This window comes from Coregonus clupeaformis, chromosome 17 (genome assembly GCF_020615455.1).
Source record: "Coregonus clupeaformis isolate EN_2021a chromosome 17, ASM2061545v1, whole genome shotgun sequence".
Lineage (NCBI taxonomy): Eukaryota > Metazoa > Chordata > Actinopteri > Salmoniformes > Salmonidae > Coregonus > Coregonus clupeaformis.
The window spans coordinates 46414966-46424841 of record NC_059208.1 but is presented as its reverse complement, the minus strand read 5'-3'; the positions used below and the strand labels follow the sequence as shown (position 1 = coordinate 46424841).

The window sequence follows — 9876 nt, the reverse complement described above, 5'->3', positions numbered from 1 at the left end:
AGCAGCAAGGCCAGGCGGACTGGGGACAGCAAGGAGTCACCACGGCCGGTAGTCCCGACGTATGGTCCTAGGGCTCAGGTCTCTCAGTTGGCTTTTCATAGCCGATCATTAAGAGTTGAAAACAGCAGGTCTGGGACAGGTAGGGGTTTCGTAACTCGCAGGCAGAACAGTTGAAACTGGAATAGCAGCAAGGCCAGGCGGACTGGGGACAGCAAGGTGTCATCATGCCCGGTAGTCCTGACGTATGGTCCTAGGGCTCAGGTTCTCAGAGAGAAAGAGAGAACGAGAGAATTAGAGAGAGCATACTTAAATTCACACAGGACACTAGATAAGACAGGAGAAGTACTCCAGGTATAACCAACTAACCCCAGCCCCCCGACACATAAACTACTGCAGCATAAATACTGGAGGCTGAGACAGGAGCGGTCCGAGACACTGTGGCCCCATCCGAAGAAACCCGGACAGGGCCAAACAGGAAGGATATAACCCCACCCACTCTGCCAAAGCACAGCCCCTGCACCACTAGAGGGATATCCTCAACCACCAACTTACAATCCTGAGACAAGGCCGAGTATAGCCCACAGAGGTCTCCACCACAGCACAAACTAAGGGGGGGGGGGGCGCCAACCCAGACAGGAAGATCACGTCTTATCTTATTTGTCTGTCTAATCTTATTTGACTCTATATACTCTACTTTAATACTCTATCTTCAAAGTATGGCTAAAATGCTTTGATCTCATGGATCAATTTGATTTCATGGATGGCCAGTCCTTGCATCCATAGCTCTGTCTATGAATTTGATTGGTTACATCTGTTGTGACGTGACTTACTTTAATGAATGTGTCACGTTCGTTATATAAAGGATCGGACCAAGGTGCAGCATGGTATGCGTACATAGTCGTTTATTTTAAGAAACACCGACAAAATAACAAAATCCAACAGAACGTGAAGTTCTAATGGCTAACAGCAACAAGACGAAACAGAAACAAGATCCCACAACATAGGTAGGCAAAAATGGCTGCCTAAGTATGATCCCCAATCAGAGACAACGATCGACAGCTGCCTCTGATTGTATTACGTTAGTAATCAATAACCTATGTGTGTTTGTATTATGTTATTATTTAGTAAGTTATTATATAAATAATTAAGCCAATTTGTGTATTGCTGATTCATCAATAAGGTTAGGATTCTTGCAGGTTCAAGGATTATGTGACGTTCAGAATGAGACTGATACGAGGTAAAAGTGACTGTTATCGATATATATATATCAGGGTCACAGAGAGTGTTTCTTGGTAGTCTAAAACAAATCTACTGTGAAACAAAAGTATACACCTCACACATATGGTTAAAAAAAAATAAGACATCTCTACCATGTCAGATATAAAGTTGAAATGTATTCCATTTTGAGTTTGCATACCAATATTACACTTTATTTACATCACAGAAGACTGAGATATAACAAAACCGTTTTACATAGAAACACAGGATTTTCATCATTTAAAAAAATAATCATGTTTATTAATTATGAAATTATGAAAAATATTAATAACATTCCACCCATGAGGCCACTAGGTCATTTGACTTCAGGAAAGAGCTTCACAGTGTCTCCTCACTATAAACGAACAAACCTCTGTACGTCTGCTCAGACATGAATAGCCTGAGAAGAATCCCTGAGTTTTGCGGAGCACGAGCTAGGAGCTGCAAATGCCAAGTCATAAAATATTCAATAAAAATGAGCGGAATCAAGCCCGAGTCCGGATATATATATAAATAAAGGTTTGCGGGGAAGAAAGGGGGGAAGGGGTGTGGGTTGCTCATACTGCTGAGTTGACAGGAGAGAGTACGGGGATATTAAACGAAGTTCCACCTTCGGCCAAGTCAAGAAAGTGCTTGCTTTTAAGTTCTGTTTCCTTTGTCCCCCTAAATCAAAACCCATTTCATTTCTCTTCCACTGTCGCTGTTGAAGACAAATATATATAGTGCCATTTTTTGGGTCATTTCAAAAGGTATAGTGCATTGCAAAAGTATTCATCCCCCTTGGCATTTTTCCTGTTTTGTTGCTTACAACCTGTAATTTAAATTGATTTTTATTTGGATTTCTTGTAATGGACAAACACAAAATAGTCCAAATTGGTGAAGTGAAATGAAAAAAATAACTTGTGTCAAAGAATTCTAAAAAATAAATAACGGAAAAGTGGTGCGTACATATGTATTCATCCCCTTTGCTATGAAGCCCTTAAATAAGATCTGGTGCAACCAATTACCTTCAGAAGTCACATAATTAGTTAAATTAAGTCCACCTGTGTGCAATCTAAGTGTCACATGATCTCAGTATATATACACCTGTTCTGAAAGGCCCCAGAGTCTGCAACACCACTAAGCAAAGGTCACCACCAAGCAAGCGGCACCATGAAGACTAAGGAGCTCTCCAAACAGGTCAGGGACAAAGTTGTGGAGAAGTACAGATCAGGGTTGGGTTATAAAAAAATATCTGAAACTTTGAACATCCCACGGAGCACGATTAAATCCATTATTAAAAAATGGAAAGAATATGGCACCACAACAAACCTGCCAAGAGAGGGCCACCAAACAAAACTCACGGACCAGGAAAGGAGGGCATTAATCAGAGAGGCAACAAAGAGACCAAAGATAACCCTGAAGGAGCTACAAAGCTCCACAGCGGAGATTGGAGTATCTGTCATCCAGTTCACATGTAGATACCCTAATGTAGAGTGGCTTGCGAAAGTATTCACCCCCTTGGCATTTTTCCTATTTTGTTGCCTTACAACCTGGAATTAAAATAGATTTTGGGGGGGTTGTATCATTTGATTTACACAACATGCCTACCACTTTGAAGATGCAAAATATTTGTTATTGTGAAACAAACAAGAAATAAAACAAAAAAACTGAAAACTTGAGCGTGCATAACTATTTACCCCCCAAAGTCAATACATTGTAGAGCCACCTTTTGCAGCAATTACAGCTGCAAGTCTCTTGGGGTACGTCTCTATAAGCTTGGCACCAGTTTCCCAGTCCCTGCCGATGAATAACATCCCCACAGCATGATGCTGCCACCACCATGCTTCACTGTGGGGATGTTTTTCATCGGCAGGGACTGGGAAACTGGTCAGAATTGAAGGAATGATGGATGGCGCTAAATACAGGGAAATTATTGAGGGAAACCTGTTTCAGTCTTCCAGAGATTTGAGACTGGGACGGAGGTTCACCTTCCAGCAGGTCAATGATCCTAAGCATACTGCTAAAGCAACACTCAAGTGGTTTAAGGGGAAACATTTAAATGTCTTGGAATGGCCTAGTCAAACCCCAGACCTCAATCCAATTGAGAATCAGTGGTATGGCTTAAAGATTGCTTTACACCAGTGGAACCCATCCAACTTGAAGGAGCTGGAGCAGTTTTGCCTTGAAGAATGGCCAAAAATCCCAGTGGCTAGATATGTCAAGCTTATAGAGAGCTGTAATTGCTGCAAAAGGTGTGGGGGGGGGGGGGGGGGGTTGTTGAATAGTTATGCACGCTCAATATTTCAGTTTTTTTGTCTTATTTCTTGTTTGTGCATCTTCAAAGTGGTGGTCATGTTATATAAATCAAATGTTACAAACCCCCAAAAAATCAATTTTAATTCCAGGTTGTAAGGCAACAATATAGGAAAAATGCCAAGGGGGGTGAATACTTTCGCAAGCCACTGTACACAATCCATGTCTCAATTGTCTATAAACCCATTTTTTCAATAAGTTTACATTTAGGAATTAACATGTGCTGCTTTGCGTTTTTTGTCGTCATGTTTTTTTATCCGGGCCTGTTCAGTAGGGTGCAACCGTACATAATGGTCTAGTGATTAGGCCTAGATTTATTTTTGCAACGTTTTACCTTATATCCTCCAGGATGCATATTCATAAAACTTCTCAGAGTGCTTCTCAGTTTTGCCTTTTAAATAATAATGAATACGATTACATGGCCATGGGAAGCCTGGTCCTAGATCAGCACTCCTACTCTGAGACATTTTGTGCAAACGTGCCCAGGACTAACCCCCGCACTCTGCTGGGTGCTCTCCATGGTCCTGAAAATGTTATATGGCTTAACACACAACAGGCTCTCACTCACTGTGCACAGACGTCAGTTCAACGTATAGTTTTGATTTACATTTGGTTAAATTGTCAACTAACTTAAATTAAACTTGAAATCAACAAAACATTTCACCATGTCATTGGATTTATGTTAAAAGTTGGGTGAAAAAAATACGAAATTCCCGTATGTTGATGACTTTTTTCATATCCAATCAGTTTTCTATGTTGATTCAACGTCATCACATTGAAGAATTTGCTTTAAATTACGTGGAAACAATGTTGATTCAACCAGTTTTTTGCCAGTTGGTAATCTGAAACGGAAGCTCAGTTTGGCTTGTTTGTTGACCTATTGCAAAACGGTCAATACGCATTTCTAAACAATTTTCCACTCAGGAATGATCTGCAATATTGAATAAATGAGGATTAGAGATGAGTTACCAGTTGGTTTTAGGAGTGCAGGTGGGATAGTGCATTTTGAATGGGTTGTTGTTGGGAGAGAAGGCTATAATTCAGCGTATAAAAAAAAAAAAACAGAACTAAAGGGGGATGATGATATAAATAGTAGACTATGTTATTTTTCCCTGTAAGTGAGTTAGTAGTAGACTACGGTGATTCAACTTTTTTCATATGCTGTATTTGGAACCTGCGCCGGGGTGACGTCAGCAACATGATGCGCGCCAGACTGGTCCCTGTCGAGAGAGGGAGAGAGAGAGCTAAGAGCTGAGAGAGAGAGAGAGAGAGAGAGAGAGAGAGAGAGAGAGAGAGAGAGAGAGAGAGAGAGAGAGAGAGAGAGAGAGAGAGAGAGAGAGAGAGAGAGAGAGAGAGAGAGAGAGAGAGAGAGAGAGACGGGACCGCGCATCTCCGTTCTCCGCTGCTGAAGCGAATGCGGGGAACCAGATGCCCTACTGTGAGCGGCTGCCTGTGGATATCGTGGATGCCAGAGCAGACTAGACCTAGTCGAGAGACAGAACCATTCACACTCAGCCAAAGCGAATAAAGGAGAGGGAGGCAGTGGGAGAGAAAAGGAGAGGAGGTTTTTACGCGTTGTCAGTGCGGTTTTCAGCTTCCAAAGAAGAGCTACTGTAGGGGAGGAGGACACGCAATATTGGGCATCAGAAGAAAAGAAAAAAACCCGTTATCCGTTCTGCTGCTGCTGCTCGTGGGCGCATTCTCTGCTCCGTTTGGAATACAAGGTGTCTGCATGAGACTATGGAGATACGGAGTGGATTTATCAAAGAGCACTTCGACAGTTTATGAACAAAACTGGACCTCTCTTTTTCTACGGCATTTTGTCCCCCTTTTTCGTTGGGATTGTGTTTTTTGTGTATTTTTACCGTTTGCATATTTTCGTTTATCTATGGTCGTTTATGATTTCATGTAATCTTTTCCTTTTTTTTAAACTATTTCGGTTTTTACTTTTCATCGGTTTTGGAGAAGAGCTGGATTGCCTCGTCGTGAAGATTTGTGGAGAGAAGATTCCGCGTCGCTCATGTGAATGATATTCTATCTCCCCGACTGAGACGTGCCATGGATGGAAAACTTAATTTGCATCTACGAAACCGATCCGGAAATATCCGTTACATCGAATAACTACTGCTAACAGCAATCAGGTAAGAATCCATATCATAACTTCTTTATTTCTGATAAAAGGTGAACGTAATTTGTGCTGATGGTGTGTGTTTTATAAACGCTATGCTGTATATGGGAGCTTGGCATTAAGCGTATATAACCTATTGACATGATTTTGAAAGTGTCCCTCGTAGAAAAGCCCTTGATACATCGGTGCGAATTATTTATTTTGTGGTGAATACATAAGTTTTAATCCGTAGCATGGTAGAATTAACCCGACGTTGACAGGCGACCTTCTATTCAGCGGGTGCGTCTGCGTCAGCCCCGGGAATGTCGCTAATGACTCGTGTGCTGTGAACCTGAACTGGAGTACCGGTCACGGAAAATCACAGATGCTTTATACAGCAGAAGAACTTCACATAATACGCAACAGACACCCGTCGTTTAGCTTTGGCCAAACACATGTGGCACTGGTCTCTCTAATCCTGATTTTGGTGAGAGTGGTGTGCTTTTGACATCTGCCTCAACCTATTCAGACAGACCTGTAACTTTGCGCAGTGTCGAAAACGCACACAGACTCGCTCTCTTCAACCCGAGTGGTGTAGGCAGGGGATCCTATTCCTTTAGAGATGGGTTGGGAATCACCGCAAGCCTTCTCCTCCTCGATACTGTGGTTGTGTGTCTTTTCACAGTGCATTCACACCAATGTGTGTTCGATTGACACATATCTCAGCTAGAAATAAGGATATGTTGCATTGTTGGGCCGTTGCTATTCCCCTCTCTCTCAAGTGTGCGGTGTGTGTTCGTGTGTTCCTGCACGCACGTATGCATGTGTGTGTTTGAAAAGCCGATTTATGGTAATTCTGGAGCCTGGTTGCCATCAGCTATTACATTCCACTCCTTGCCACTCCTGTCACCTGCCAAAGATACTTCAAATATGAACATTCTATCATTCATGAGATCAGAGGATTTGATCCTGATTCGATAACCCTCAAGCCATCATCCAATCACGATGTTTATGCAAATTAGACTGATAGGAAAACGTTCTAACTTAATTCATACATTTGATTGAAACATTATAATATTGGGCATTCTGACCTAATACATTTAATTGTAAACATAAACATTGGGTGCGATGAGAACAGAGGATTCGCCTTTATTGCATTTTTACCACCAGCCAAGGTGATCACATCACACCAGAGAAGCTCTTGCCATTCGCTATAGCCTATTCTATTTTATATTTTTTAATTGCTCAAAATAAGTGACAAAACCGTATTGCTACTTCCGGGACAAGCATTGAGCTAGGCTACTGGTTCAAGAGCTATAAGTGGAATAGAGAGAGGATGGAAGAGAGAGAGGCCAATGGAGATGCCAGCAGAGATGCTGGGCTATTTAATCCACCATTCATATGCTAGCCTATATATTAGGCCTAGTCTACTACAGTGAATTTAGGCGACCACCACCTGTGCTATGCAAGCCAGAAGCTAGGTCTCCATCCAATTGGTGACAGATTTTCATGCCAACATTCTAAAAGCTGCATAAAAACAATATGCGCACATTCCAACCAGTGATGTTTCCATGAAACTGAATTGTTGCTGAAAAAAGGCTGTGCGTGATGATGTAGTGCACATAAAAAACACTTTTGCGGTTAAATTCCCATGTCCTGAAAACAAAATACAAGTTATTTAGGTTTCCATCGCATTTTCAACTCTACTGATGGTTTTGTCAAAAACATTTTTGCCTTATAGGCTATAGCGAATGTGCCCACTCGGTCTTGGCACATGTGCTCTAGCCGACTGCTCACAGATACAGCCCGTACATGATGAGATTATTATGGACAAAATATTGACATTTTTTATTTGTCAAATGGCAGCCAAGTATCGATCGTCATGTCACCAGAATAAGACCCTCAATATTTATTGGAAAGGAGCATCAATCTCATCGCCGTGCACTTTCACCACCCTGTGAAGTCCATCATAACTTATTTCATCTGTAGGCTAATAAACTCAGTGCTAAATTTGTAAATCGGGAGGTGGTGGAACAAAAACTGATCGGGAGAGGGGGTGACCTGGGGAGCTCTGAGGTACCGGAACGCATGAGAAGAAAAATCACCTTTATAATAAAGCACTGCACGCATATCATTGCATTTGCGTAGTGGCATAGAGCAGTAGAGTAGAGGCACTTACAGAAGTTGCACATATGGAGAACATTTTTTGTAGCCTAGGGTCAGGGGAAAATGTGGACTTTTATAAACGCATTTCATGCAATTCTATGTCATTTTACATGACTGGAGACTTTTGCAGAATCTGTTTTAACACTGCAGAAATGATCAAAATGACAGGCTACTTTGACACTGACAAACTGAGAATCTGAGATCAATAAAAACGACCGTGTGTGGAGACATATTGTAGGCTACAATATGAGGAGGAAATTATAGTCCTAAAAAATGCTTTCCAGTTTCACTGACTCACCCAATGATATGCAGCTCACTCACCAGGTGATGGCTGATGTATTTTCTCTTTCTCTCTCTTGTTTAACATTTTTAAAACAATATTTGGAAGTTGATCAAATATTTTGGTTGCCTACAGCAGACAGATTAAAGTCTTCTCTTTTCAGCAGGAGTCATTTGCTTTCCAACCTGTGTTTTTGCCAGGCAGGTCACTCTAGATACAAGTCAGTATTCGACAACCATCCATGTCTGAGGACGTCAAGAGATGATGTGGTAACTGGCCACTAGGGGCAACAGTGAGCACTGTTACCTTCAAGTAGGTTTCAGTTTAGCTAGGGTATGAAGGATGAATGTAAGCATCTGCCTCTGATTCCAAAGGTTGCAAGTCCGAATCCAGCAAAATAAAGTTGTTTTTGATATTTTTGTTTTAAGCATATCCCAAACCTTAACCCTTACCTGAACCATTCTGAGTTAATGCCTAACCTTAAGATTTCGGAGTTAATGCCTAAACTTAACCCTAACATTAAAAAAGTAGGGGTTAATGCCTAACTTAACCATAAAACATGTTTGAACAACTTAAAAATCTGACATTTGAGAAACCTGGATGAACGTCTAATTCTGATGTGAGCCTTTGAGAGTGTGGTCCTCTGTAGTTCAGCTGGTAGCGCACGCCGCTTGTAACGCCAAGGTGGTGGGTTCGATCCCCGGGACCACCCATACACAAAAATGTATGCACGCATGACTGTAAGTCGCTTTGGATAAAAGCGTCTGCTAAATGGCTTATTACATTTGTAGCTTTTCCCGGCGATTGTATATGAAATATTCGAAAGGCCTGTTTTGTCTGATTGCTGTTCACTGACAGATTTGCCACTCGTTCCCGACTGCAGGCTATGCCTTGTTGTTGGGCTACACACAATCACAGCTAGGATATTTTTTAAAAGAAGCTATTGATCCTCTGTGGCTAAATTATAGTCCTTCTCATGGTTTAGTCGGCTACTCTGAATTGTTTCATTTTTCTGAACAGACAGCAGTAATTCTATAGCTTTGGCAAATGCATTTCAATTAATCAGGAATGCTGCAGATCCTACAGAACCTTAGCGTGGCTATGATTCTACAGTTGAAGTCGGAAGTTTACATACACCTTAGCCAAATACATTTAAACTCAGTTTTTCGCAATTCCTGACATTTAATCCTAGTAAAAATTCACTGTCTTAGGTCAGTTAGGATAACCACTTTATTTTAAGAATGTGAAATGTCAGAATAATAGTAGAGAGAATTATTTATTTCCCAGTGGGTCAGAGAGTTTACATAAACTAAATTAGTATTTGGTAGCATTGCCTTTACATTGTTTAACTTGGGTCAAACGTTTCGGGTAGCCTTCCACAAGCTTGCCACAATAAGTTGGGTGAATTTTGGCCCATTCCACCTGACAGAGCTGGTGTAACTGAGTCATGTTTGTAGGCCTCCTTGCTCACACACGCTTTTTCAGTTCCAAACATAACGATGGTCATTATGGCCAAACCGTTCTATTTTTGTTTAATCAGACCAGAGGACATTTCTCCAAAAAGTAAGATCTTTGTCCACATGTGCAGTTGCAAACCGTAGTCTAGCTTTTTTATGGCGGTTTTGGAGCAGTGGCTTCTTCCTTGCTGAGTGGCCTTTCAGGTTATGTCGATATAGGACTTGTTTTACTGTGGATACAGATACTTTTGTACCTGTTTCCTCCAGCATCTTCACAAGGTCCTTTGCTGTTGTTCTGGGATTGATTTGCACTT

The 9876-nt window shown here is 41.5% G+C and overlaps 1 protein-coding gene across 1 annotated transcript in view; it reads left to right on the top strand.

Moving 5' to 3' along the window:
• Positions 1-4942: 4942 nt before the first annotated feature.
• LOC121586675 (adhesion G protein-coupled receptor B2-like) overlaps positions 4943-9876 on the top strand; it is a gene marked incomplete at its 3' end in the record, with an annotated part of 426163 nt that continues 421229 nt past the window's right edge. Inside the window, 1 exon segment of the mRNA XM_041903589.2 lies at positions 4943-5693.